The 27934-nt window shown below is 40.9% G+C and overlaps 1 pseudogene; it reads left to right on the top strand.

The window, feature by feature from the left end:
• The first annotated feature begins 358 nt into the window (after positions 1-358).
• LOC116312915 lies at positions 359-23826 on the top strand (annotated as a pseudogene).
• The last annotated feature ends 4108 nt before the right edge of the window (positions 23827-27934 follow it).

Here is a 27934-nt window from a genome sequence, read left to right as displayed (position 1 = left end):
GACAGACTCTCCTGTTCTGGTCCTGAGGAGGTTACTGTGCAGCTACTCCAGTAAATTTGTAAATTTGTCAAGATGTGATTGTGGCCAGAGTATGCGGTTGAGTCGGAATATGCATTAATGCTTTTTGTGTGTGTTTCTAGGCTTTGAGGGACTTTCCACAGGTGTGTGTGTGTATTTATGCACTTATTGTGTAATGGTGTCCACCGCTCTGTATGTGTGTGTGTGTGTGTGTGTTTGTGTGGGTTCCCATGAACAGGTCGGTCCTCTCCTCTCCTGTCCTGTCCTCTCCTCCACCCCCTTCTTCTTTCCATGTCTGCGCTTCCTCGCGGAGCTAGGTGCGTATCATTGGATCAGTAGCTGCTGGCTGCCACACTGTCCAATCGCATCTAGGAAGAGAAAATAGAGAGAAGGAGAGGGAGAGAGAGAGGGGGGGAAAGCGAGGAAGCGAGGGGGAGATGGGGGAGGAGAAAGAAAGGAAGAGAGGGAGAGAAGGAGATTGATCACTTGAACGTCCTGGGCCCTGTATTCCTCGGAGAAACATTAAAATTTCTACTATAGCTCCAAACAAATCTTTTTTTCTTCTTTTTCTTTCCATTCCCACCTTTCTCAGGCGGAAGGCTTGCGGGTTGTTTTTTTTTTTTTTCTTGTTTCTTTTTTGGGTTATTCCCACCCCGGAGACGTGCCACCAACACCACCATCACCAGCAGCAGTAGCAGCAGCAGCAGCAGAGGAATATCTCCCAATATCCCATCCCGGGCACGTCGGATAAGCTGCAGCAGCGAAAGCACGCGGCAAATATTGCGGTGGACGGGAAAGGAGAGCATGGTCCATGGGATTTCACACCTCTCACCCAGCCTGGGTACGGTATATCCTACATTTTTGTCATTTGAGGATTTTTTCCCTTCTACTGCAGCGGGGATGCAGGTTGAGGCTTTGCATTTGAGTGTGTGTGTGTGAGTGTGTGTGTGTGTGTGTGAGTGAGTGAGCGTGTTTTGCCGTAGTCAGCTTCAGAGCCGATAGAGATTTAGACAGAGAATTCTACCTCACAGGCAAGCATTTTTCCACACTTATTTGTTTTTTATTCTCCTTCATCGCACACGCTTTCCCTCTCGTTCGTTATAATAAGAAAGCAGCCTAGCTTTTATCTGTTCTTTCTATATGAAAATACACAAGGGGAGGGTGGCAGGCGGGTTTGCCTTGATAAATGGAGCGTTATTCATCAGCGTGTGTGTGATCACCACTGGAATGTTAACTAGCACCTTGGACAGCCGACACCAATACAATCTAACATAAGAGGAGCGACAGCGCGCTGATCCTTTTACACTCTAATATCTTTGCAGCTTACAGTGGGTCGGCGTGTGTGTGCGCGCGCGCGGATGTGTGTGTGATTATACAGAGAATTGATGTTTCTCTCTCTTTGTGCGCGTATGTGGACGCGTGTGTTAATATTCTGCCCTCAGGCCCTCAGAGAGAGAGAGAAAGAGAGAGAGAGAGCAGTGTCGGCTGGGAAGCAGCTGTGAGTGTGTGTGTGTGTGAGAGTGTGTGTGTGTGCTTGAGATGGAGAGGGAAAAAGACTGAGCATGTAAGGTGACAAAGAAAGTGTGTGTGAGACATTAAAAAAAAGGTGTATTGCACGCATCTTAGGTGATGGGATAGAGAGCAAAGTATGCGTGTGCGTGGTCGTGCGCGCGTCACAGGCTTCCTACCTTATGCTACATGCAGGTCAGGAGCCCTACGGTGTATTCGGGGTTTAATTAAGCGTGTGACGTGACACCCTCCCCTCCCCCCATCGGGGTCCTGTGATCTGTGAAACAGTGTGTAGTGAGGATGTGACACAGCAGCCCTGACAGTCTGACACCGAGTTAAGCTGAGCGGACAACATCTCGTTTGCCCTATCTATCACTCCCATATCTATTTTTATCATGAAAAGAAAGCAAGGTGCACAAGCCGGCCTTGTGATGTCATATGTGTGTCTCCTGTGTGTTTGTGTGTGTGACATTTTATTTCTTTCTTTTTGTTGCCCTGTGATTATTCTAATCAGGACTAATTAAATCCATTTTTTCTCTTTTTTTCCCCTCCTCCGCTTTTCTCTGCCTCTCTTTCTCTTATCCAGGCGGCAGTTTGGGCTTGTTATGGGGGTGACCCGAAGGAGAAAGTGACAGCGGAACAGTGATGCCACTGTTTACATAACAGGAGAGACTCGCACACACATACATGCACAAACATATACACACAGACATGCAAGCAGGCTCAAATCGCCAGTCCAAGACATACACACTCACTTAAACAGTTCCACACATGCATACACTCTGAGACGGCGTATTGAACGGAGTCACTGACTGAGTCACTGCACACTCAGAGGAACAGAATCACTGACTCACACACAGGAACACACACAGACAGACACATACACAAGGGGAAAAGGTTGTTTGCAGGAGCCAGGACTGTGTTGTGTGTGCTATGGGCCAAGCTGAGCAGCAGCTGTGTGTGAGTGTTGGATACCTCTGAAGGGTCAAAGCAGCCGGAACCCTCTGCCTCCCCCAGTTCCTCCCCTTACCCCTCCTATCCCTCCTCTTCCAGCTATCCCCAAAACACATCATCATGTCCGAGCTGAGGACCAGCAGACTTTTATCCCCCCCTTCATCCTTCTTCTTCCACCTCAGGTTTCTATCCCTCCTCCTCTCCCTCTGCCTTTCCCTTTCTCTCTATCCAACCTCCTTATTGGCACAACAGACTGTGCCGGTCATTTCTACGGCACAGGGCCGTATCCGTGGCATCTTGACCCCACTGCCCTCAGACCTCCTTGGGCCTGTCATTCAGTACCTTGGAGTACCCTACGCCAGGCCTCCAACGGGGGATCGGCGCTTCCAGCCGCCTGAGCCGCCCTTACCTTGGCCAGGAATACGAAACGTGACGCAGTTTGCTCCTGTGTGCCCACAGTCATTGGATGAGAGGAGCATACTGGGAGACATGATGCCATCCTGGCTCACTGCTAACTTGGATATAGCAGCGACGTACCTCACTCACCAGAGCGAGGACTGTCTCTACCTCAATATCTATGTGCCAACTGAGGAAGGTGAGTGAACCTAGTGGTGTGCAGTGAAATCTGTGGGCAGGGAAGAAAAACAAGCGTGCAGGATTGGGATTAGGATTACATGGTTAGATTCATTTTGCTCTACACTGGCTAAGAGGATGATACCTGATTGTAGGAATATTTTGGGCATGACAAATGATTAAATCATGAATGTCCTGTCAGAGCACAGACATAACCTTGACAAACAAATAAATCTTTTTTTTTTTTAACTATGCCTTGCTCCTTCAACCCTCTCTGCACACCGCTGGTTGAACCAACACTTAATATGCAGACACCTGCGTCAGTCGCCATGGGGTTTACGCCTTTACTTGTGGAGGAAAGTGGGAAGGACACAGACTCACTCATGCATACATATTGGTTCATACACATGCATGTGACCCTACACACACGCACACACACATACACACACGATGGCATTGAACGCTCCCGCCGCTTCAATTTATACCCACCAACCGAAAAATGAAGGCAGGGGAGCAAATAAACCCAAAGAGTGATCAAAGGGTGAGATACATAAAAATGGACACATGGACATTCACACACACACAGCCACAGATGCACACACAAACAGCCTACAAGGCCATTTATTCAAACAGAATAAAGGTGGAGACGGTGGATGGAGCTGTGCAAAAAGTTATGCAAAAAAAAAAGAAAAACCTGACATCAGGTGTGTCAGTGATGTCACCTTGATTATTTTAACCCATGTGATGCTATCTATCTATCTATCTATCTATCTATCTATCTATCTATCTATCTATCTATCTATCTATCTATCTATCTATCTATCTATCTATCTATCTATCTATCTATCTATCTATCTATCTTAACCCATCTCTATCTTTCTCTTGCCCAGACATCCATGAGGAGGGGCAGAGGCCAGTGATGGTCTACGTCCACGGTGGCTCATACACAGAAGGCACCGGTAACATGATGGATGGCAGTGTGCTTGCAAGCTATGGCAATGTCATCGTCATAACTCTCAACTACCGCCTAGGAGTATTAGGTAAAAATTATCTACATTTTATACCCATCCCGTCTCCAGTATGTATACAATTTGGCTGTATTAGGTAAAACTGCAAAAGTACAGTGTATGCTTTGAGAATCAGTGTAGTCGGATTTTCAAATAAACCCTTCACACTCTAAAAGTAGATTCTTTTTTTCAATCAGTCAGTGAATGAATTCTGTGTATATGCTTATGGTTTATTTTTGTAGTGCCTTTATTTTTATGGAAGTCTCCCAAATCCAAGCAGCTACAAGCAGGTTTTTAGTGAATCGCTTCTAAAATGGCTGAATTTGAGCTTCAAAACCGTGCTCCACCCTTCGAGAGAGAACAATAGCAGAGCAATTACTGCCAAGGTGCTCTGGGTATCACTGCAGTGTCATACACCTACTGTATGGTAATTTCCATTATGAAGCAGGGTAGTCTAAAGGGTGATGGATGGATAATAATTTGAAATGCGTTGTCCACATCTCAGTGGCACTTATTTAATCTGGGAATTTAGTCTTTTCCAGAAAAATTAAATTGCATAGGAAGAGATGGATATTTTACCCCATGATAGAAGCAGATGAAGGTGGGAATGCATAAATCAAAAGGTCCACCGATGGCAGTGATCACCGCAGTGGTGAGATTTATCAGAATGATCTTACACCAGGAAAAAAAATGCATTAGTTTGTAGAAAACTGCATTTTACATTGTTGCTTTACACTAATTCAGTTTTAGTTTTCCTGTGGGTTGCTGTATTGTTTATTAGATATTATGAGCTATAATTGAGAGTTGAGGGTTCATGCAGTGTGTACTTTGTAAATGAATTTTCCTTTAACTTATTTTACATTTAATATTTCTGCTTTTTCTCATTATGTGGGAATTTCCTTTACAAGATACAACAGTTTTGTTTAAAACAAAATTCAGTTTTTACGTCTCAACACAGAAGTTCATTTTAGTGATCAAATCTAGAGTATACTTACCATCTGGATTGTTTAATCCTTCAATGAGCTATAAAATGTGAAAACCATTAGTGAGCAGTTTTTACCCAGAGCGCCCTTTTCGTTTATTTTTTAAATTTTTTTCTTTAAGTGGAAACATGTTGAGTATGGGGGTCCCTGGTGGAAATAAACCCCCTGAAGCCTTTTTCCCCCCCGCCACTACTAGCATCGATTCAAATCTGATCCTTTTTACCTCCACGACTCTCTGACTCATTGCTCTCTGAACAGCAAAAATCTGATTCCCTGTGGTTTTTCTAATTTTAGGCAGCTATGCAAAGCTCACAGGTTGGATAAGCAGAATGTCTTAAAATCCTGGTATTAAGCCTTCTTGTGGTTGTAATTATTAAAATTACAAAGAGCTGAGTGGGGCCACAGGAGGGTTAAAAAGAAATGCAAGGCCTCATTTACTGTATTACACTAAGGGCATGAACATTTAGTTGTTTGTGTGAGGCCTGTATATTGATTCAGTCAATATACAGGCAACACATCCCACTGATTGTGTAAAAGCATTCTAATAAGAAGGTGCCACTATTTAGCAGTGAGCGTGATGAAAATATGAAAATAATATGTAAGTTAGAAACATGTGGATACTGTATCTTTTCTACTTTAATGCCTGATTTAGCTTATACAGCTAAAAAAATGACATCCCTTATTATAATCTGCATGATTATGTAAATTAGTAATAGAAAAACTAGACTGGTGTTTTGTATTAATTAATATGTGGCTTTTAATTAAATTTTATCGGTTTATAGATCTTTTACTTGCACATGCAAATCATTTTCAGGCTGTTTGAGAGACATTGCTCTCCCAAAAGTAAGGACACATCTGGGTTCCTCCTTAATTAGGCAGAGAATGTTTTTTGAAAATTGGGTTTGAATACATGCTAAAAGGTTAATACGTTTTTAAAAGCTAATTTCCAAGGCTTTCATTAGACATTGATTTTATAAGATGGAATAAATCTGCATGTGGTTAGTGGGTGAGAAGAAATTCCATTTAATTCTGACCTTGGGGGAAAAATAGCAGCTACTGCTGTAATCATCATTCAGAGCCAAATAAAGACCATCCTACATGCTTCTTTGTGTCTTCACTCCATCCCCTGTGTTTACACCACCTGCGCCTTCTCCATCATCATCACCATCACCATCAAGCTACATCTCGAGTAGCAGTGTCTTCTTCTTCCTTCTCCTCGTCATTGTCACCATAAGTTGGATGCATGAGGTGAGCCCATTTATTAAAAGCGATGTACAATTATGCACACGAGCATAAATGAAATAAATAAACGATTGACCCAAATTTTTTTTTCCAGAATATGAAAGCACATTATACAGTTTATAATAATCACAGAGCTCTTCTAAACGAATATAATCCTTACAGTGTCCTTCTTTTTGCTTCAGAGAAATTTCTGACAAATGCACATAAGTGGTGAAATGTATTTTAGCATTGCTTTTCTTGCTCATTATACTCTTATGTGCTTGAGGTTCACAGAAATGAGCTTCTGCAGTAATGAGATAGAGGAGTGAGCCGTTAGGATCCTCGTGTTTACTTAACATCAGTAGTAAAGGGAATAAGGGATAGCTGCAGTTGTAACTGCATGCACATGTAGATTTATGCGTTTATGTCCGTGTGTAATTGATATTTACTGACATGAATATGGATGTAACTTGTTGATTTGATTCAGTTTGAGGAATTGCAGGAGAGGCACATCACTTTTCATGAATTCAACTTCAATGTATCATAAAAACAACTTGTGAATAATTAACAGTATGAACGCCGTAATCTTGTGCCCAACCAATCATCCTTTTGTGTTTTCTTTTGAGTTTCTTTTTGTTATTATGAGATAAAGATGCGCCATTCCTGAACAGGATTTTTTTTCCTTCTCTCTCTGCCTACCTATAGGATTCCTCAGTACAGGTGACCAGGCAGCAAAAGGGAACTACGGCTTGCTTGACCAGATCCAGGCCCTGCGCTGGGTGAAGGAAAATATCGCAGCCTTTGGCGGGGATCCAAACAGGGTCACGGTGTTTGGATCAGGGGCTGGAGCATCCTGCGTGAGCCTCCTCACCTTGTCGCACTACTCGGAGGGTGAGGGAGAATCAACGATAAAAAGTGTGTTGATGTACTGTGTTTTACTCAGTTCAATCTTTAAAGATGGGTGGCAAATTAAAAGAAAAATCAACTGTCAAGCCACAACATGCCATCAGCGCAACTTTAGGGTAGTGGTGGATTATCAAGGTTTCCCCCTTTTTTGGTCTTTTGATGATGGCGGTTAAGAGCCCTGTCTAGCATGTCAATCCAGAATTTCCCATAGGTGTTTTCATTGGAGTCGACATCCAAAAACTCTGAAGACCACAATGTATTTCTTAAGTAATTTCATACTTATTAAATCATTAAGTGAGTCCACTATCCCTATGGGTGGAGGCACTGTCATCCTGAGAGAGAGCACGGCGATCAAGAAAAAAAAATAAATAAATGGCTCATCGTAGGATAAAGGTGATCAATCAGAATAACAATGTATTGATTTGCAGTGACCCACCTCCAAGAATCTCCAAGGGGAGAACCAAATCATGGCAGAAAAAATGCCCCCTCCATCCCCCACCAGTCACTTGATCTCCTCGCCATAGATTTCAAGAATTCAGCGATCATTATCACCCATCTGTATGTTAAACTTTTTTTTCATTTAGAAATATATAAAGAGAATGGACAGATCGTGATGACGGTTGGTAGGTAGGTGGCTGCTTTGTAAGCTCTGACATTTACCATTATGAAACTTTTCAAGGTCTCCAGTGAACCGTTGCAGCTTTCATTTAGTGGTCTTAATGCCTGAAAAAGCCTTTGAATTCTGTGAATAATACAGCCTGCCCGTGACTCATATAGCCTAGGGCTGTTATTATTTTTAACTTTTAACATTTAACTCTTACTTCAACTTAGTATGCCAGATATAACCTGTCATACTTTAAATCAGAATAATGCATATCTTCGATGCCAATTTTATTTTCCTTGCTGTGGGAATGATTGCTTCTGGATCTATTTATGTGTGCAAATGTGTTGTGCAACCTTCCGGTGTGCATTCAAGTGGCTGTGCATCCATGCATACATGTGTGGGTGCATGTGCACCCATATATATGTGCCTCAGTGTATACAGGCTACATCTACACCCAGATTTGTATTTACAGTATGTTTGTGTGTTCATGTGTATCAGACCTGTTCCACAGAGCCATCATCCAGAGCGGCAGTGCTTTAGCAAGCTGGGCTGTCAACTACCAGCCAAGCAAGTATGCCCGGCAGCTCGGTGAAAGAGTGGGCTGCGGCATCGATGACAGCACGCAACTGGTTGCCTGCCTCCAGGGCCGGAGTTACCGTGAACTTGTGGAGCAGAACATAACACCAGCCAAATATCATACAGCTTTTGCCCCGGTGATTGATGGTGATGTTATACCTGATGACCCCCAGATTCTGATGGAGCAGGGAGAGTTTCTGAACTACGACGTGATGCTGGGGGTTAATCAGGGCGAGGGCGTGAAGTTTGTGGAGGGCATAGTGGACTCAGAGGACGGTGTCAGCGCTGAGGACTTTGACTTCGCAGTGTCGGACTTTGTGGATAGTTTGTATGGATACCCAGAGGGCCGAGACACATTGAGAGAAAGCATAAGGTGAGTTGAATTTCTGAATATACTTAAAAAATGAGTAATAACTGAGGGGATAATAATGTGACATTCCAAATAATATACTTATCAAATTTCTTTTAGAAAGTTAGATGAGATCATTGATACCAAGCTAATAAATGTGACCCTGCAGTCAGGAGTGTGTCAGCTAGCTGAGCTTTAATAGTGTGAACAGCTTGATGTTCTATCCTAAAGAAACAGACTCCAGCATGTCTAAACTTTATGAATAAATATCTGTCATGGCTGTGACCAGGGATGGAAGAAGCACTTTACAACAGTACTTAGTAAAAATCACAGACAGTTTAATGTCATCCATTGGTTTTGGTCTTCACATTCTAAAGTATCAGTGTTAGTGTTTTGCCCAGCACCATGTTGTTTTCTTGGAGCCAGAAGTTAGCTTATATGGATGGAAAAGTGGAGTTCTAATTCATTAGCTAATACTAGCTAAGCAAGCTGCCTTCATAAACTGTTTCAGTGCAACACATACACACACATATCAGCTAATTAGTGCTAGGTAATGTACAAATAACACAGTGACAATTTTACTCACCAAAACTGAAGGAGAAATGTCTTGGATGGCTGCAAAACAAGCCACAATATTAATCAGAAAATCCATTAAAAATGTTCCACAGGGTCCCAATAGCACATACAAGATAAAAGGTCCAGTTTATTTTTTGCAGCAGTGAAGGTGAGGCCTAGCAGACACCAGTTAGCGCCATCTGCCTATGACGGGTTAGTCAATCCACGTGGTTATGCCCATAATTCAATTATCCAGTGGTTAAGAGGAGGGAAACTATCCACAGAGCCCAAAAGTGTTTTTTGATCCATGCTGTGAATATGCTTTTTGATGCTGCAAAGTTGGACATTTTACCACTATGAAGATTGACTCTCTTTTGCAGCCAGCCTAAAGTGGCACCTGGAGGAATTGCAGTTGGCTTCATTTTTGAGCTCTGGAGGTTGCTCCTTCGTAAAAAAAGAAAAAAAGAAAAAAATCCCCTTCCCTTAAAGAGATTTTATGTTAAAATAAAAAGAGTTTCCTTCCAGTGCAGTCACTAAAATGTGAGTAAAATTAACATGGTATATTGTATAGAGTGTTTTGCAGGTGGTAGCCTTTGCAGAATTTAGAAGAAAATAGAACCGAACAACCAGAGTGGGTGTCCTCAGACTCTGTGTAGCAATATTAAGCTACATAAATCAAATAATCAGCCTCAACTGATGAGGCATCAGTACAGCCGACAACACTGAAATCTCTAAACAATATAAGCTAATTACACACAGCAGCTGCAGCCCACTAACACACATAGATTAGATAGGCACTAACTGTGGTGCTCACAGTTAGTTTGTTGTAGTTCCTTCCTGACTCTGATTCTGCTCCAGGTTCAGCTTTTCTGTTTTTCACTTCTCAGTTTAATCTGCCTCTAAGCCTTTAGACGCTGAGTTGAATGAGACTTTTGAAGTTACAGCATTTGTGCAATAAGTTATGGGGCTTTCAGACACAAAATGACACCCTCTGTCCCAATGGGATCCCTGTATGATCATTACATCCTCTTTACATTATTTACATTTTTTGTAATAGATGTGCAGTTATTGGTTAAAGCAGATTACAAACCTGAGCTATTTTTACGTTTATTGCCTACCGACAATGAATTTGCCGACATGCCTACCTATTTTGAAGATAACTCTTTACTTCCTCGGCCTTAAAGCAAACCTGTTTCTGACAATTCAGGAAATAAAAAAAATCAGTCTCAGCTTTTCTTTTCTTTTGCCTTCTTTGTCTGGCTGGATGTTTCATTACAAGTGGCCATACTGGGATATTTGTCATAGCAGTCAAAATTTTGATTATCTGAACGTGCAAACTACCAACATTCAAACCCATAGAGAGAGAGAGAGAGAGAGAGAGAGAGAGAGAGAGAGAGAGAGAAATGGGGAGAGCAGCTGTGACCAAGCAAGCTAGAAAGTGGATGATGAGGAGAGCAGTGCGAGCAAGAAAAACATTATTTTCTGATCGTTACATGGCGGTCGCGTTCTGAAGCACAAATAAGCACACCCACACTGTCGTCCTGTCTACTGTTGCCTCAGTCCCACTGTTGGTCAAACAGACACACAGACCTGCGGCTCTAAAGACATCCATGACACAGGCAGAGATCAGAGGAGAGAGATGGCCTGTGTTCCAATATTCTTACTACCATGCTGCTTATTATATAAGATAAAGATTTAGTATGTCACAATACAGTATGTCCAAAACAGTATGCCAAAATGACAAGGATGTCCCACAGCATCCAGTCACTATTTGAAGCATGCAAACCAACATGCTTTTCTGGCTATTATGACTCACAATCCTCTGTGTGGTAGAAGATATGAGCCGTGCATCACAAGACGGATGATTTAAGTAACCTTCCAAATCGCATATTTTTTTCTTCAATTTTTGCCTCACAGACTTCACACTATATTAAAGTACTATGTCCAAATCTAAGGCATACTTCATACTAGGAGACATAGCTTGTAAGGGCGACTGCAGCCTTGAACACAACAGAATAATAACAATATACAAGCAGGCCATGGGTCTGAGAAAACCAACCACCCACATGTGGGTCATAGGTGATGAAGGGATAGCAAAGCCCCCGCACACAAGTGTTTTAGCATTGAACCCGAAACAGCGTGAACAAGCAGTGCAACAACTATATTCATGAGGTAAAGTTCACGGAGAACATGTGTGCTTCACAGTAAACAAGCTGGTTTTTATGTCAGCTGCAGCTTCTTGTTCCATTCTCACGTGTTTATTATCCCTATTTCATGTGACATTGGCTACATTGGTATATGCTGCAGAGTGAAAACAAAAGTATGGACTCATAAAAAACTAGTGCCACTGTAATGAGAATAAATGTAATTTGTTACTTCCTCCCCTCACACTGACAGTGTCTTGCCTCCAGGCAGTGATTCCTAGAATAAAGGAAACCAGCAGGAGACTTAGTGGAAAAAGATACAGCATATTAGTGAGTTTTAGAGGTGTTGGTTAGCAATTATTTTAACACGGACAAAATGAGTTGTTTTCTCCGACTGCTAGAACAAAAGACTACTTTTACTGCTCCCTTAATCACAGAGGGGTCACCACAGTGGGTTGCTCTGCATATTTGATTTGGTAGATTTTTTATACGGGATGACTTTCCTGACACATCCCCCAAGGGGCTTGAGTCTCCTCCTGGGACTGAGCCAGGGATCATTTGCTTGTTAGGCAAATGTGTAAACCACTACACTGTAGTATCTGCATGCTAAGCTAAGTTAACTGATCCCTCATTGTAGCTTCAAATATATCAAACTGACATGCAAGTGGGAACAATCTTCTGGTCAAAGGTATTGCAAAAAGCATAGTTAGCAAAATCTAAAAGCCATAGACAACTGTGGACATAGTGTGGTGTCTTAAAATTGAAGCAGTGCAGAGGGACCTTAAACCTGAATTCTTTATGATGAGCTGCATAGGGTGACTGCTCTGGTTGCAAAAAGAGCTGACCATAATTTTCAATGATGAGTTTATGGTCTCTAGTTTTGCAGGATTTAGGTATTATTTCATGCAATTTACTGTTAATTTTATACATTACGAGTTAGCTATGTAGTGTAAAACAAATAATGCTTGCATGCTTTAGGCTGGTTTACTTTGACTGTTGAATCACTACTGTATAAGCATGCAGATCCACCTCTTCCTCTCGACATCTGGATTCAAGGTGCAAGACCTTTATTGTCATTGTGCAAGGACAACAGAATTTGAATCTTTGGTATATAAATATCCATTCGCTGTGAAATCTTGTTGCTCTGTAATGCATATAATAGATTTGTAGAAAGATGAGATGATCGATTGACTAAATTTCAAATGTATTTTTGATTTAAGGTTCATGTACACAGACTGGGCGGATCGGGACAATGCAGAAACCCGCCGGAAGACACTAGTGGCGCTTTTTACAGACCATCAGTGGGTGGCACCAGCAATAGCAACAGCTGATCTCCACGCTCAGTATGGGTCTCCTACCTACTTCTACTCATTTTACCACCACTGCCAGAGTGACGCCACGCCACCTTGGGCCGACTCTGCCCACGGTGATGAGGTGAGAAGTAGTACACGAGCAGTATCTGTTGCATGGGAAGAGTTATTAAGCATAGGCTCAAGAAATGAGACTAGATATCAAAGAGGATAGAAGAAAGACTTCGCAAAGGACGGTGACTAATCCGAGTAATTAACTCTAAAGCAAATTAGACAAAATGACTTATTTCTCAAAGAATCTTGAAATATTTATACAATGAATGAGGAGCTTTGGGGTTTGTTACTGCTTCACATTGATCTGTTCAAAATACATGATTAAGCAATTCGTTAGAGCATGAAATATCAGAAATGTTCATGAAATAACTTGTGCTACAGGCCTTTTAGGTGGTTAAGTCGTTAAATGCTGTGTATGTGTATATTTCCTGAAAAGGACTATTATGGCCATAACAGGACACAAAATTAACATTTTAGTTTAATTTCGACTACAGAGTCATTGTTGGTTGTGTATTTGTTTGTGCACACCAACAACAACATTTCTTTTTCAAAATAATGAAATAAATGTAAAATGCATAATTGGCTATAATTCACAAGGTTTTTAAATGTTGTGCAATATCAGTAAGAAAATACTTTGATCTTTTCACCCTTGCATAAAAAATGTCCACTAAGACAAGTGAAATACATTTACAATTAACTTAAATTGCCCATTAAAGCCAGCAGTGCAATTTCAGTAATGTTGCCCATCTCACTTTTTGCCACTCCACATGTGATTGAACATTGTAACGAAGCTAAGACCCTTTTAATAAATAATTGAAGCTGGGCTCTACTGCCAGTGTATATGGGTGCACAGGCGATGATATATATAAATGCCAGTTCTTTGTTTGTCCCACCCCTGGCGCTGATTGGCTAATCGTAAGTGCTTTCCTTGGCTCAAGTATGTAATAGCTGAAGGGCGAAAGCGATATGCTGGTGTACAGCTCTACTGTAGTCCTCTGTTAGTCAACATAAGATAACATAACATGAAAAAGCATAAAAAAATATTGCACTCTCCCTGCTGCAAAGTAAGATCACAAACAAAACATATAATATGAAAATGATCAGATACAGAATATGGAAAATATGATTAAATTAAATGTACAGGATCTGGCTCAGTAGTGTTTCAGTCATGCTTATGGTTGGAGTCCAGAGAACAAATGTACTGACTCTAACATGAATATGTGTGTATATGTGTAGGTGCCCTATGTGTTCGGCGTGCCCATGGTGGGACCCACCGATCTGTTCAACTGTAACTTTTCCAAAAACGATGTGATGCTGAGTGCGGTCGTTATGACCTACTGGACCAACTTTGCCAAGACTGGGTGAGTTAATAACATGTCCACTGCAATGTGAGATGATGTTCTGTTGGAAAATCCCACGGAGAATTAAGCAAACACAAGCAAAAGTCCATCAAAAAGACAAAAAACAGAGGATGGCTTCAGCGTCATTCAGTCTTTCCAAACGGAGAAACCCGTTTCTAATTTCTGCTATTAATACATAATCCCCTCCCACATGTGTAAAATGTCTCATGACTGAGAATGAAAGCCAAGACACTTAATCACATTTTACAAGTGCAAAAGAAAATGCACAGCTGTCAAAGTCAAAGATCAGTCGTTCCTTATCCTTTTTCTTTTATTGACTATGCAAAGACAAGGTTTTGGCAACGCAAAGTGTTGTTTCTGTAAGTGTGGACATTTCAGTCTTGATTTTACTGGAATAAATCTCCTCCAGGCTTGAAATAGGACAGCCAAGTTTCAAGTCTAAAATGTTATCAAGATAAAAAGCCTCTTCACTTTGCAGCGCTTGATATCCTTTCCATGTGCTTAATTTGTTGGACAGATTAATAATAAAGATTAACACAGGCACCGAGCTATCTGTCAATGTTTACACACAGAGAGTTCAGTCAAAGAGGGAACAAAGAAGAGAATGTAAAAGTTTTGATTGTTAGCATTGAGTTGTAGGCATTGGCATGAGCTTATTGAAAACAGGCAGGAGTAATAAGCTTTATCGCTCAGCTTCTTTATTAAATTAAGTAATATTTAACATAGTAAATAATAGCACGAGAACCACATTTCTCCAGAAAAATTTGATTGCATTTGTCGTAGAAGTTGAATTTTAATGTGGCATTAGATGAAAACATCGCACTTTTAGAGCAACAAAAATAATGAGCTCACAGGCAAAGGATATGTTATTATAATGCCTTTTCCTTCAAGAGCTCTCTGATGTCTGACGAGAAGACGGCGCTGTAGACACAATAATGAAAGCAGCACCGCAGACTAATTTTGGCAAAGTGGGCATACAGGTTGTCTGTCATGTCAGTGTCTTGACAGGCATTTCTTCTGGGACCTTGGCGGAAATAGTTAAAGAGCTCCTGCTCTTGAAAAAAAGTCCTTGAGGACAGCCAAGGTGATGTCCTAAAAGAGGAATCAATTGATTAATTTGCTGTTGCTTGACAAATGTCTTCTCTTCTCTTCTCTTCTCTTCTCTTCTCTTCTCTTCTCTTCTCTTCTCTTCTCTTCTCTTCTCTGACGCAATGAGAAATATAGTTTATTCAGTATGTTGAATTAAAACTAAGTAGCAAAGAGCAATCCAAATTATTAAAGCAGACTGAAGTGGTCTGCCCATAGCTTTGAAAAATATTGCTGCCACAGAAAAAGCCCGCATTAAAACTTTACAAACCTGACAATCCACACTGATAAGAGTGCCTTTTATCTTTCCACGCTGACATTATATACAAGATAAAAGTAATTGTTGAAGATGGACCTTCTTTCTGCAGTGCTCGAAGTGAGTAATTACCAGTAATTAATCCAATTGAGGCTCAATCCACTGAGACCTCTTCAGATTAACAGAAACATCTGTGGTCTAAACCTTGATCTAAATCACCACAGAGCCTTGCTGTTTCACAGCGTAAAGAACCAGGACAGTGCGCCCACATAATTTGACTGTGGCATGAAATAAAGATATCTTTAATGTGAATGCATTAAGGCAGTCACATCGCATTAAGTTAGCTGTTTCTAGCCCATAGTCTGTATTGTCATTACCGTCGCAGCAAGCCGCAGCGCAAAATCACCAAGTAGGCATGTGAAGATTTCAGTATACACTTCAATTATCAAAGGGGAACTTTCTCTGAAGAAAGATTTCTCTCGGCTCTGAGTGCCTCAGATGGTGATGGAACTCTGCGACAGCTCAATTTAACGGGGGAGATGTGATGCTCCCTGATGTATATTTTGCACGCCTCTGTGTGGGCGTATAAATCCTCAGCTTGTGTGCATTTGTGTGTCGGTAGGTCTTTAAGCTAGCAGCCTTTTTGTGCTGTTCATAAGGTGTTGATTGACAAGCGAGCACATAGCACGTAACTGGCAAGTCTGTGAAGATGCGCTGCCGTTTGACTCCCAACATTTTAGCTGCTGACACAAATAAGTCGGTAAATCGACAAATAAATGCCTGTCGGCATGTGTCAGAGAAGTGATTTTTCAAGCTATTTCCACTGTACCACACACACATTCATCTCTAATGTAGATATCTGACAGGTTTGCACGCAGTTCAAACTGCAGGAGTTTGAACTGTGCATTAACAGGAATGTTCTGTAAGAGGCATATAAACTGCACAAAAATCAATGAACTAAAACGAAACCACCTCGCAGCTATGTTTACAGGAAAATAAATCTTGTTTTGCGTTGTAGCAAATATTTTTTGCCTCTGGTTTGTCTTATGTCACTTTAATATTGATTAGAAAGTCTGATGAAACTGTTGTGCCAGCTTGAGCGAAACTCGGCATCCTCGGAGGATGATTGCCAGCACAGAAGGAGCTGAGAACTCCCTGACATTTGAGAAGCAAGGGAAAAAAAAAGTCATTGATATTTATACGTCTAATGAATATCTGAGCCACACGTGGTGCAACATGAGATCATTTGCTAAATGTGTTTAATTTCTTTGTTTCTTTTAAATCCTTTTAGTATTATTTTCTTTAAGGTTACAGTTATCTGTTAGCAACAAATAAATCCTTCTCTCACATTTTTCAGTGATCCAAACCAGCCAGTTCCTCAAGATACCAAGTTTATCCACACAAAGCCTAATCGCTTCGAGGAAGTGGCTTGGTCTAAATACACCCCCAAGGAGCAGCTGTATCTCCACATTGGCCTCAAGCCCCGAGTCAGAGACCACTACCGTGCTACCAAAATCTCCTTCTGGCTCCAGCTGGTCCCACACTTGCATCATGTCAACGAGCTCCTCCAGTCGGTGTCGTCTTTCACTCACAGTCCCTCTCCACAGGATGACACCCCTTACTCTTACACTAAGCGTCTATCCAAAGGTTGGCCTCCTAGCAGTACACGCCACCCGGGTTCCCCAGGAGGTACTCCACAACCACCCGAGCCCGCGTTAGGACAAGGTGGAGAAGAAAATGGGGTCCGTGTCCCTAATGAGGACTACTCCACTGAGCTCTCAGTGACTATTGCAGTAGGAGCGTCACTCTTGTTTCTTAACATACTTGCATTTGCGGCTCTTCTTTACAAAAAAGACAAAAGGCGTCTGGAGCATCGTAGGCCACGTCCGACTTCCCCCACCGAGGAGAGACATCACGCCAGCAGACGTTGCAGCCCACCTGCAGGGGGAGGGACTGATGTCATTACAGGTAAGTCACAGTGTGGGTGGCTGCACATGCTTTGCACATGTGATGAAGTCTAGATCGCTGTGAGTCATGGTGTGCTTGTGTAGCCACAGAAATCCTCTTCAAAGATCTTTGTTTAGCTTGGCGGTTTGTCTGTTTGTTTGTTTGTTTGTCTCCAAGATTAGCTGTAATTCTGTAGCAAAAGCTATAGAATTACATCAACTTTCTTGGAGAGGTGGAGCATGGGCAAAGTAAGACCCCATTCCATTTTTGTGTGCAGAATCAGAGCGCTTTCTTTGAATCCTGCAAAATTGGGGATCGGCCTTGGCAGAGGTCTGTGCTCCCCGAGTGCCCTTTCAGATTCAAGCTATATGGAAAATAATCACGCTCACTGTCAGCGAGTCAGTTGAGGTTTTGTGTGACGACGTAATTAAACTCTTGTCAGTGTAGCAGCTGCCAGTAGAGCACTCTTGCAAAACACAGCCCGTCATCAGCAGACATTATCAGTGTGAGGATCCGTGTGTATCTGTGAGTGTTGATGCACGTGCAGGTGTTAGCTGTGTACATTTGCCTGAATTGCTTTCATTTGCCTCGAGTTCATTCAATATCTGGCCTCTTTGGAGCATTGTTAGCTGCTTGTCGCTTTTAAATCTCACACAGCGAGTGCTAAATGTTAGATATGTTTTATAGCTGACAAAACTTAATTGGCAATTGAACTACAGTAACCAAGCTCAGAACAACAGCTGCCAGATTTATGTTTTAAGTCCTTTTTTTCAATGCTGTGTTTCTTTAAATATAAAAATTGAACATTTTATTAGAACGTATTCTTATTCACGCTTGGGTTGTACATTATTCTGGCTAAGAAAAACATATGAATGTAATATCAGAAAATTGGGCCAATAATCAGTGTTATATTGATTTTAATTGCAGACAGACCTCCTGCTTCCATAAACATGCATTAAGAGACATGCTTGCCCTGTAACGATATAGTGGCTTCACTGAAGCACAAGATTCAATCGCAGGGTAATGGAGCTAACAAAAGGCAGTCTGGTTAGAGCCTTAAATATGTTTTATTCAATTGAGTTGTAGAACAATGACTCATACATCATTGCACCATTTCAAGGTAAAGGAGTTAGAGAATGGTTGGAAATGGACCCCAGCAACTATGAGATATATTTCAAAACTTATTTTTTTATATATGCAATTAACACACAAGCTTTCAGTTAATATTATTTTATTATTTATAATGTTTTTTCACCTTGTTCCCCTGTAATTTCCTTCCACGATTGACAGAGGACATAACTAGCAACACTAAGACGCAGAGTGGCTGCCAATCTTTACCATTCATCATGACTTTCATACAGTGCAAATTACTGTAGTTTATATGAAAAGATCAGATGCAAATACCTGTAAGCCCGTCTGACACATTTTGTTTAAAACATTTTTTAAAATCAGGTTCCTGTTTAGAAATTATACTAACATTTCATTTGTGACTGAGTTAAATGCCTTATTTTTAAAAACTCTAGTCAGTTCTTGGGTTTTCAACAAATTCAACTGTCTTCTGCAGCCAAACCCACTTTGTCCATCTGTGCTGGTTTTGCAGAATCCTTTTTGTACAAAATGTAGGAAAGGCTTGCAAAATCACTAAAGATTCAACTGGAAACAAATGATTCAAAATGAATAACTGAACAATAGCCACACAGTACAACAAAATAAACAATAAATAATAAATAGAAGAGATTACACAATCACTATGCCCCGTGCTGTTGTTATAATAAATAAAAATAAAAATAGAATTATGATATATCAAATAAATAAATAACTCTGAAACCAGTGAATACTTGTCATGTCAAGTAAGCTAACCCTCCATGGCACGGTGTTGCCCTCAGGCAACAAACCACACTTTTGCTTATTAAACCGTCCCTTTAACCATTTAAAGCCTGAACCATGAAATAATTGCCAGAAAATTTTTTTTTTTTTTTTTTTTTAATGGAGAGTTTATGGAACCATTAGAAAAATTTGTTTAAAAAATGAATGTAATAATAATTTCTGTTTTTTCATTTGTGTCATATTTGCTGCATCAGGCTTAAAATTGTATTGTGTAATCTTTTAAGTCATTCAGGGGAAAAATCACACTGATGATGTAGAAGTCTCAACAATGAATAAAAAACTGTGTGTTTCAAATATGATACATTAGGCATTAATAGGTCAATTTAAGGGTTTATTCTTATTTTTCTTATTTAATGACACATGTCACAAATGTGTGACGCAGTGCCCAGACTAACATCCTTTATATGATGAAATCGCTACATTCAAAAATACATTCCTATGCCTGAACATGTGAAGTAATATATTTGGGTGTTTAAATGCAGATTTTGATTTGATTTATTTATCAAAATAGCTCTTTGTTTGTTTGTTTGTTGACCCAGACCAACATTAATAATGCAAAATTTAATAGCATTACTGCTCAAAAAGACATATGAAGGATTATGTTGTCATTTACCCATCATTTGAATCACATGTGTATATTTGATATATCAAAGTTCTCAAAAAGTAGGTTAAATATAATATTTTCTCCAAAAAATAAAAACCATGCCATGTCTAAAATATCAAGTAGTGCCTGAAATGGGCAAACAACATCATGATAATAGTCTGACCACATGATAAATGGGACTTGACCTGATTAAATGTCAGATGATCTTATTCACATCTTCTCGTTGGTGGTGCTGTGAACATGGAGGCTTCTCCCGACAAAGGAAAGCGGTGCTTATTTTGGAGGAGGCTCAGTGTCTGATTTAGCCAGGTTTGAAGTGAAAGCCTTCTATTATCATATGCTACCCACTGAGAGCTTTCACTTGATATTGCTTTCTCATTTTAGATCGAGGTGGCATTTAGAGGCTTTTGCATTCATTATATATTTATATAAACCAGTGATATTTTATGCTGGTCTCGCATAGCACCTGCTAAATGGTATTTAATAGGAAGAAAATTGCCCACTGAAGTAGGTATAACGATTAATTGTTTATTTTACTGAACTGTGGCTTTATACATAATTGTGCTGATGTTGGCCATGTGGGGATTTGGTGTTTTTCTCAGATTTATTTCACTGTGAATTCAATATTTTTTCGGGTTTTTGGACTGTTGGCTGGGCTAAACATGAAATCCAAACCCATTAAACTAGTTTCTCATGTTATCTTTTATTCAGGAGTAATGATAAATTAATTACTTGATTAAATGCCCGGTAGATTAATTTATCATAGAAACAATACTCAGTTGCTGCCCTAGATGTGGTTATTTAATAATGAATTTGTTTTTCAGCCTTTTTTTCTCTCTCTTTATTTGACCTCATTGTTTTCTCTCGTCCAACTTTTCAAACCTGTAGGTGAAGCAGCTGGAGTGTGACGCTGCCTCAGCAGACGAACGGAACAACGCTCACCATCATCACACCCTGGATACTCTAGATGCGCTGGATGGCTTGGACACCCAGGACATCTACAGCACACTGGACACTGTGCGCCTCACCTGCCCACCTGATTACACCCTCACGTTGCGCCGCTCACCCGACGATGTCCCCCTCATGACCTCTCTGACTCCGGGATCGCTGCCCGTGACCCCGGGGTCTCACCCCGTTACTCCTGCGACGCCAATGACCCCAATGACACCTGGATCGGTGGCCGGGATGAGGATGGGGCATCCTCACCAGGGATACACACACCATAGCCCATATAGTAATACACACTTGCCACACACACACATCTCCACGCACACACACTCCACCACGCGTGTATAACCGCAGCAAGATACCGCAGCACATAGATACAACACACACCCATACTTAAACACACACAAACATACATACACACACGGAACAAAAGACTTAAATACCTCTACTAATTGCCCTGCAGGATTGTTACAGAAGGAACGACAGAGAGACATTTTTCAGTAACAGGATGTAAAGACAAACAGCTGTGTGTTGCATGTCTGGGAAACTGAAACCTAAAACTGGATCAGACGAGATACTCATTTGCTCATAACCCGATGAGCCAGGACATCCATCAAATGTCTGAAAACCTGCTTTGGATTTTAAATCTGCTTTTTCTACATCTGAGGAGGAGGATGAGGAGCACTGTGGCAAAGGGGTCAGTTACTTTACATCTCTTACTGCACCTGAGCTGCGCAGTGCAAACCGTGCTGAGGCTGAAGAGAGCAGATGTAGATGCAGAACTGAGTTACGAAGTACCACACACACAGACTGCTGATGTCAACTTGAACAACCTGTGAAATGTGAATGTAGCATTTTTTTTCCATTAAAAGATCAAAGGCCCTATCTGCCAAGGATCAAACTAAGCTGAGGAGAAAATAACAAATTTCAGCGAGAGATGGATGTAAAAAAAAAAAGAAAAAAAGAAGGAAAAAGCAGAGAAAGAGGAAGAGGGGGATTGAAAAGACAACATAAGCTGAAGGAAAAAGTTTGTGTGATGGTGGGAAAGAGATTAAGATTTCATTGAGAGGGATTTAACAGCTGTGAGAGTGAGGAAGACAAAGGCAGATAGAGTGATATGAAGAAAAAAAACACACACACAGAAATGGAAAGTGTGCCAAGAGAAAGAAATTAGCTTCAGAAGAAGAAAGGGCCTCTGAAGTGTTGCCAGACTTACTGAAGAATCACTCTAACCAGCTATGTGTTAAACTCTTGTAAATAGAATGGAAAGATACAGATGATATATTATGATTTACAGCATTTACCTGCTCTTGCATTAAAACATGACTTATTTAACCACATTACTGCTTTCATTTCAGATATTACTATATTATTGTATAGATGTTCTAAAGCAAGGCTGGTTGTCTTTCTATCTCAACCCACTGTAATATGTACACAGTACCTTTATTTACAGACTATATTTGCTATGCACAGTCATTTTAGTAATTCTTAACAATGTGAGCATTTAGGTACTTGTTTAGTCGTTGAAATATAGGACATTTTTCACTCCATCCTGTCTTTTTTTGATCATTGGGAAGATGAGCTAGTACTGTGTAGATAATGCAATATTGGTTTGATGATTGAGCACCAGCCAAAAACCACGAACCCTTTGAACCTTTCCTGCTCTCCTTCCCTTCGCATTCCTAAAATTCTTCGTCAAGGCCTTACCCGTATTACCTAAAAAAACCAAAATGTAATCTGAAGATTTACAGACAGATGGTGATTGTTCAGGAGGTCAAAAATCACCGCATGTCTCCCCCAAACATTCAAAGAACAAAAGGCTTAAATACCTCTACTAATAACCCTGCGGGGTTGTTACAGAAGGCATGAGGGAAAGACTTTTTTTGGGACACATGCTGTCGAAAATCACAGCATGTCCCTCAAAATTCAAGGATTCGTTCTGTTGTTTTTTTCAAGCCCCACTGTTTTACGAACCCACGACTGAATTGCACCCATTAAAGTATAAAAGCTGCCATCACGCCTGCCAATCCCTCCTAAATAAAACAAAGAAATCTTGTTGCTTAGACTCTCTTGACGCTGTCACCCACAGTCTGTAGAGAAATGTGGCAGTGTCACCAATGATTTATCGGTGGTAAGCCCGATGTTTGGCTTACTACCTGCCACCATGGTGCCAATTGTTTGCCAGATTTGATAAATGAGGTGGAGTCTGGGTGGAGCAGAAGAGGGGACAATCACAGCGGCTTTGTGTTACAGTGTGAGGCAAACATGCTGCTTTTTACGCCTTAACATCCTCTTAATGGAGCAATATTTTTTCCAAATTTCTATCAAGACACACCGGGAAAGCAGTAAAATTAATTAACACCCCCCAATCCCCACCCGGACTACATCATGTGGAAATAATGGCTGATTTTAGCGTGAGTACTTGCTGCTTTGGTCATCATAATAAGATATGAAGCATTTATGAAGTCATAGTCTTATCTGGTTGCTACTGTGAAGCTAAACCTCTTTTTTTTTTCTTTGCTCCAACTAAACAACCCCGATTCCAGGAACTTCACCAAAAGCCATAACGATGGCGCTGAGAAGCTCCCATTTTACTCTCTTTTATTTCTGCCTTCCTTGTCCTGATCTGTGTCCTATCCAACCCCTTCCTTTCCCCTCCCAGCCTCATTTGTGCAGCTACATTGCAGCTTTGACAGCGAGGCCTATTTAACCTCCTCTCATCCTAAGTAACTTCTTCATGAGAGATTTTAGTTACCCGTCAACAGAATACATGAAAAATGAAAGCTGAAAAAAAAATTGTGGATGGTAAGCAAAGACCTTTTACAAAGAGATATAAAAATAACATTTAACAAATGTTTGATTGACTGAATATTTTTTTCATATATGGGTTTACTGACTCAGCGGATGGCTGGATTGTGTCAAGCATAAAACATTTCTGCTGCATTTTTGAAAAATAAAAATATCAGTATTTTACAATTATGAGCATTTTAAATGCCTTGTATGTCTTCATTTTTAAAACAATGCTTTCAGAGAAATTAGAGCAAAATAGGAGGATTCCAGTAATGTCATCTCTGCTTTGATTAGATAAAGTGGTTGTTTTCCGTTGGATATTATGGGCGATATGCTGCATTCCTTTTACATCGGAAGTCTAATGTCAGAGGTGGGAGTGACTTCCAGAGTTGACTGCTTTCCAGTATTGGTAGCTTTGAATGCAAGGGAAATCTGCCTTTGTTTTGCTCCCTAGTCATGTGGTGCTGTTCATCCATCACTAGCAATACACAACACAATGCTTATTTTTCTGTGCTTAATACAGCTGTGCAGGGCGTTTACAGATAGAGCGTGGACGGTTGTGTATGTGTGGCTTATTTAGCCAGTCAGAAATACACAACAGAGGTAGTACACATTACAAGTTTTATAGTCTTAATGCTGTTTACACGCACTGCTGCCATCTTGGATTGTACAGTCAAGATTGGTGGGGCTTTCCAAGCGGGAAATCCAACTTCAAACAGCGCTCCAGCTGAAAATTTGGACTCAGACTTGAGATTTCCTACTTCTCACTTGAAACTAAATACATGTCAGCGCCAGTATTAGTCATAGCAGTAAATAAATATGATATGTCATTTATTAGTTTAAGCCAGTTTTAAGTGTGGGAAATGCTGTGGTAGAATGGAGTCTTACAGAAACAGCAACTAATAGGAGACTAGCTTACCTTAGCTTAGTTTAGCATAAAGAGTAGGAGCCTGCTGCCTTCCCTGAAGTTCCCCATTACTGGTGCATATCTGATTCGTGCCTAAATAAGAATGTATGGCTTCAGGGTCTAGTTATGTGTCTCTTTCTTGGCTGGGAACAGTGACTTCCTGGAGCCTCTGCTTAGGACTTGCTCGGCCAAGAAATGGTTTTAGCCAAATTATTTTCAGCTCCTGGTAACACTACAGCTTGCTGTTATCCCACTTAGTTTTTTGTAAGAAAAAAGAAGAAAATTATGTGTAGTAGAGTTTATCTTGATTCTAATCTATATGCTAAGCTACATATCTGTGTGAGAACAAATGAGAGCGTGGTATACATTGTCCTGAAAGAATACAGGGTGTTTCCCAAAACGTGGAACTATTCCATTTGATTTCAAAGCCATGTAAAAAGAATCATATATTGATTATGTTTAGCTTTACTCTATAGTGCATATATGGCGCAATTACTGAAGCCACCACTGCAGCAAGGAGACATTACTGTAAATCATCATGGACCAACAGCCCCTGCCAGCTGGCCACAGAGACCCTGTAAGATGTGAAAGAACCAAATTCATGGCTGACTTCCAGACCAGATTGATGTCTCCTACATTGTGTCCCTGCTCTAATCCCATTAACTAGATATAACTGCGGTTAATTTGATTTATGGAAGGCAACACACCAGAAAGCATGAGTTCAAGTCATGACCAGGTTGTTTTTCTTTTTTTAAAATTTTGGTTTGACGTCAACATGTGCATGAACGAGCGCCGAGAAGCTGCTGCAAACTGCACCGTCAGTTTGACAGTTCGGGAGAGGGGTGCTTTTTAATGAATCAAAAGCCATTTGGACACTGAAACGCTTCCTTCGTAACGTCTTTAATCTTGGCTTTCACTTCAGTGGTTCCAACTTGATTAATGTCATTTCATCAGGAATTTTTCAACAAGTGCACTCAGGCTTTATGTGTGCTAATGTGTAGAGATGGTGAGGCTTTGATTATTTTTCACAGTTACCTGGCTGAACATATCTAATAGTGAGATCTGCCTGAATGTAACTAACTCTATGAGGCTTAATGCTTTAAATTTGTCCCTTTAATGCTGTTGTTTTTTATTCAAATGCCGTTCTTCAGTATGTTACAGTTCGCTGTCCTATGTGTAATATGTTGTGAGCATTGTGTTGCCATATGGAGAATATATGTCATTTAGTAGACATATTCTTAATGGGGTGTTTTATCCACTTGCTTTAACAGAGGCTGCACTAAGGAGCTGTTTAACTAAGACTATGGGTCTACAGAAGTGCAAGCAGCTCTGTATGCATTTATGCCCAACGAGGCTTTGAGTTAAATACTAACATCAGCATGCTAACATGCTAATTGGCTCTAACACAAAGTGCTGCTGAAGCAGAAGGACAGCATAAGTTAATTTTGCATCTATTTAGTCATAAGTCAAAGGACCACCAAGCTCATTAACCTTCCTCAGAGAAACATGAATGTACAATATTTCATAGTAGTTCATTCAAAAGTTACTTTCTGGCTGGACCAAAGTGGTAAAGCTACACTGATTTTTTTGTATCGTTTGATCATATATTTTATGTCAGACTTCTAATTTGGCCCGTAGCTGTTGTGATTCTAAAAAACACAAGAGTGTCACTTCTATCTCCTCCTTTGTTTCTTTCTTGGAAAATTAAAAGGATGAATAAAAAAAGAGGGATGAGAAATGAAGATAAGACCAAAAAAGCTGTTGAGCTAGAAAATATTAAAAGAGGAGCATCAGTGGAGGATGCAAGACGAATGATAATGGGACATATGGGAGGGAAAGTGAAGGAGGTAATGGAAAGAGAGATTAAATAAAGGATGCATAGAAGGAGGAGAGGAGAACTGATAAGGGTAACTCATTAAGGAATAGAACACAGCCTGCCTGGTTGTTTATTGGCGTGAAGGTTCGCAGTACTTAATCACTCCTGCCAGAACGCATGCATCCAGCATGCACACTTAAGCACACACACTCCTGCATGCAAGCTCACACATTTTTGCATGTTTCCAAAATACCGATGCATACACCATGCACATGTTCACGCATGCGTGCCTCTACACTTGCACACACACTACTGCATGCCTGATGGCAACTTGAGTCACTGAATCATTTTCTCTGTGGTCTTTATCACTCTCTCTCACTATCCCTTTATCTCTTCACGGTTCCCCGTGCCTCCCTCTAATCCTTCTCTCCTGTTTTTTTTTTTACTTCGTACTTCTTGTCTTCATCTCCCCCTTCTTACTTCCTGTCTCCTGTTGGTCTTCTCGCTTCCAAAGTCCCCCCTTTCCCCATTCCTTCATCACCCTCCTCCCCCTGTCTGGATGTGTTCTCTCTTATCTACAACCTTGAAATGATCTTCAAAGAGTTATTGCAGCCGAGCATGTGAGGTCACAGCGTCTCCAGTCTCTCGTCTTCTCATTTCTCATTTGCCCGCTGCTCGTCTTTCGTTCCACTCCTCTCTCCTCTCCTCTCCACTGCACTTCACTACACTTGTTTTTTTTTGCCTCTCCTTCTTCCATCTAATCTGCCCTCCTCCTCCACTCTCTCCCCAAGCATCATTCTCCTTTTTTTTTCATCTCACACTCCATTTCTCTCCTCCTCTGCTACCATCTATCTCTACCTCATCTGGTCTCATCGCCTCTCATCTGATCTTCGCTTCATCTCTGCCTCCCTTTGACTCTTCTCTCTCTCTCTTTCTTTTCTTTTTGCCCAACTCGTGCACTTCCGTCCTTATGTTATTCATCCCTGCTTTCACTCTCGCTGTGTCTCCTCTAAAATACTGTTGAAAAAGAGGTCAGACGGGGTTCCTTTGTTGTGCGTTTCCATGCGTGTTTTTGCACGTGTCTGGGGTTTTGAGTGTGGGTGTGTGTTGTGAGGATGTTATACGCCTAACTCTCTTTCAAGCAGCCGAGAGCCCCGCAGTGTGTTCACTCTCTAATTAATTAAGCGTGGGATGCTTTAGTCTGAATATTGCTCATCTGTCTCGCTTGCTTTTTCTCTGTTGACTGTCTCTCACCTCTTTCTCACCATTTTGGCACCATCTACCTACCTGTTAGGACATCTTCTCCTCACCTCTCTCTCTGTCTTTTGTTTCACCATTCTTTGCCTTGCATTTTCCATTTTGTCTGTCTTTTCCCCCTGATATGCTCTGTTAGACTGTCTCTGCGGGTGAACTGCTACATGATTCAGTTTTCTCTCATGCCCACTGCTTTTCATAAAGGAGGGTAAACAACAGCAGTAACTCACTTGGTCCAGCTGAGGTCAGCATTGTTCCTGATAATTAAGAGAAAACATAAGCGAGAGCTTATTGCAAAGTTTTATTTTTAAAAAC

The sequence above is a fragment of the Oreochromis aureus genome, linkage group 16 (assembly GCF_013358895.1).
Source record: "Oreochromis aureus strain Israel breed Guangdong linkage group 16, ZZ_aureus, whole genome shotgun sequence".
Taxonomy (NCBI): Eukaryota; Metazoa; Chordata; class Actinopteri; order Cichliformes; family Cichlidae; genus Oreochromis; species Oreochromis aureus.
This window is presented reverse-complemented; position numbering and strand designations above follow the sequence as displayed.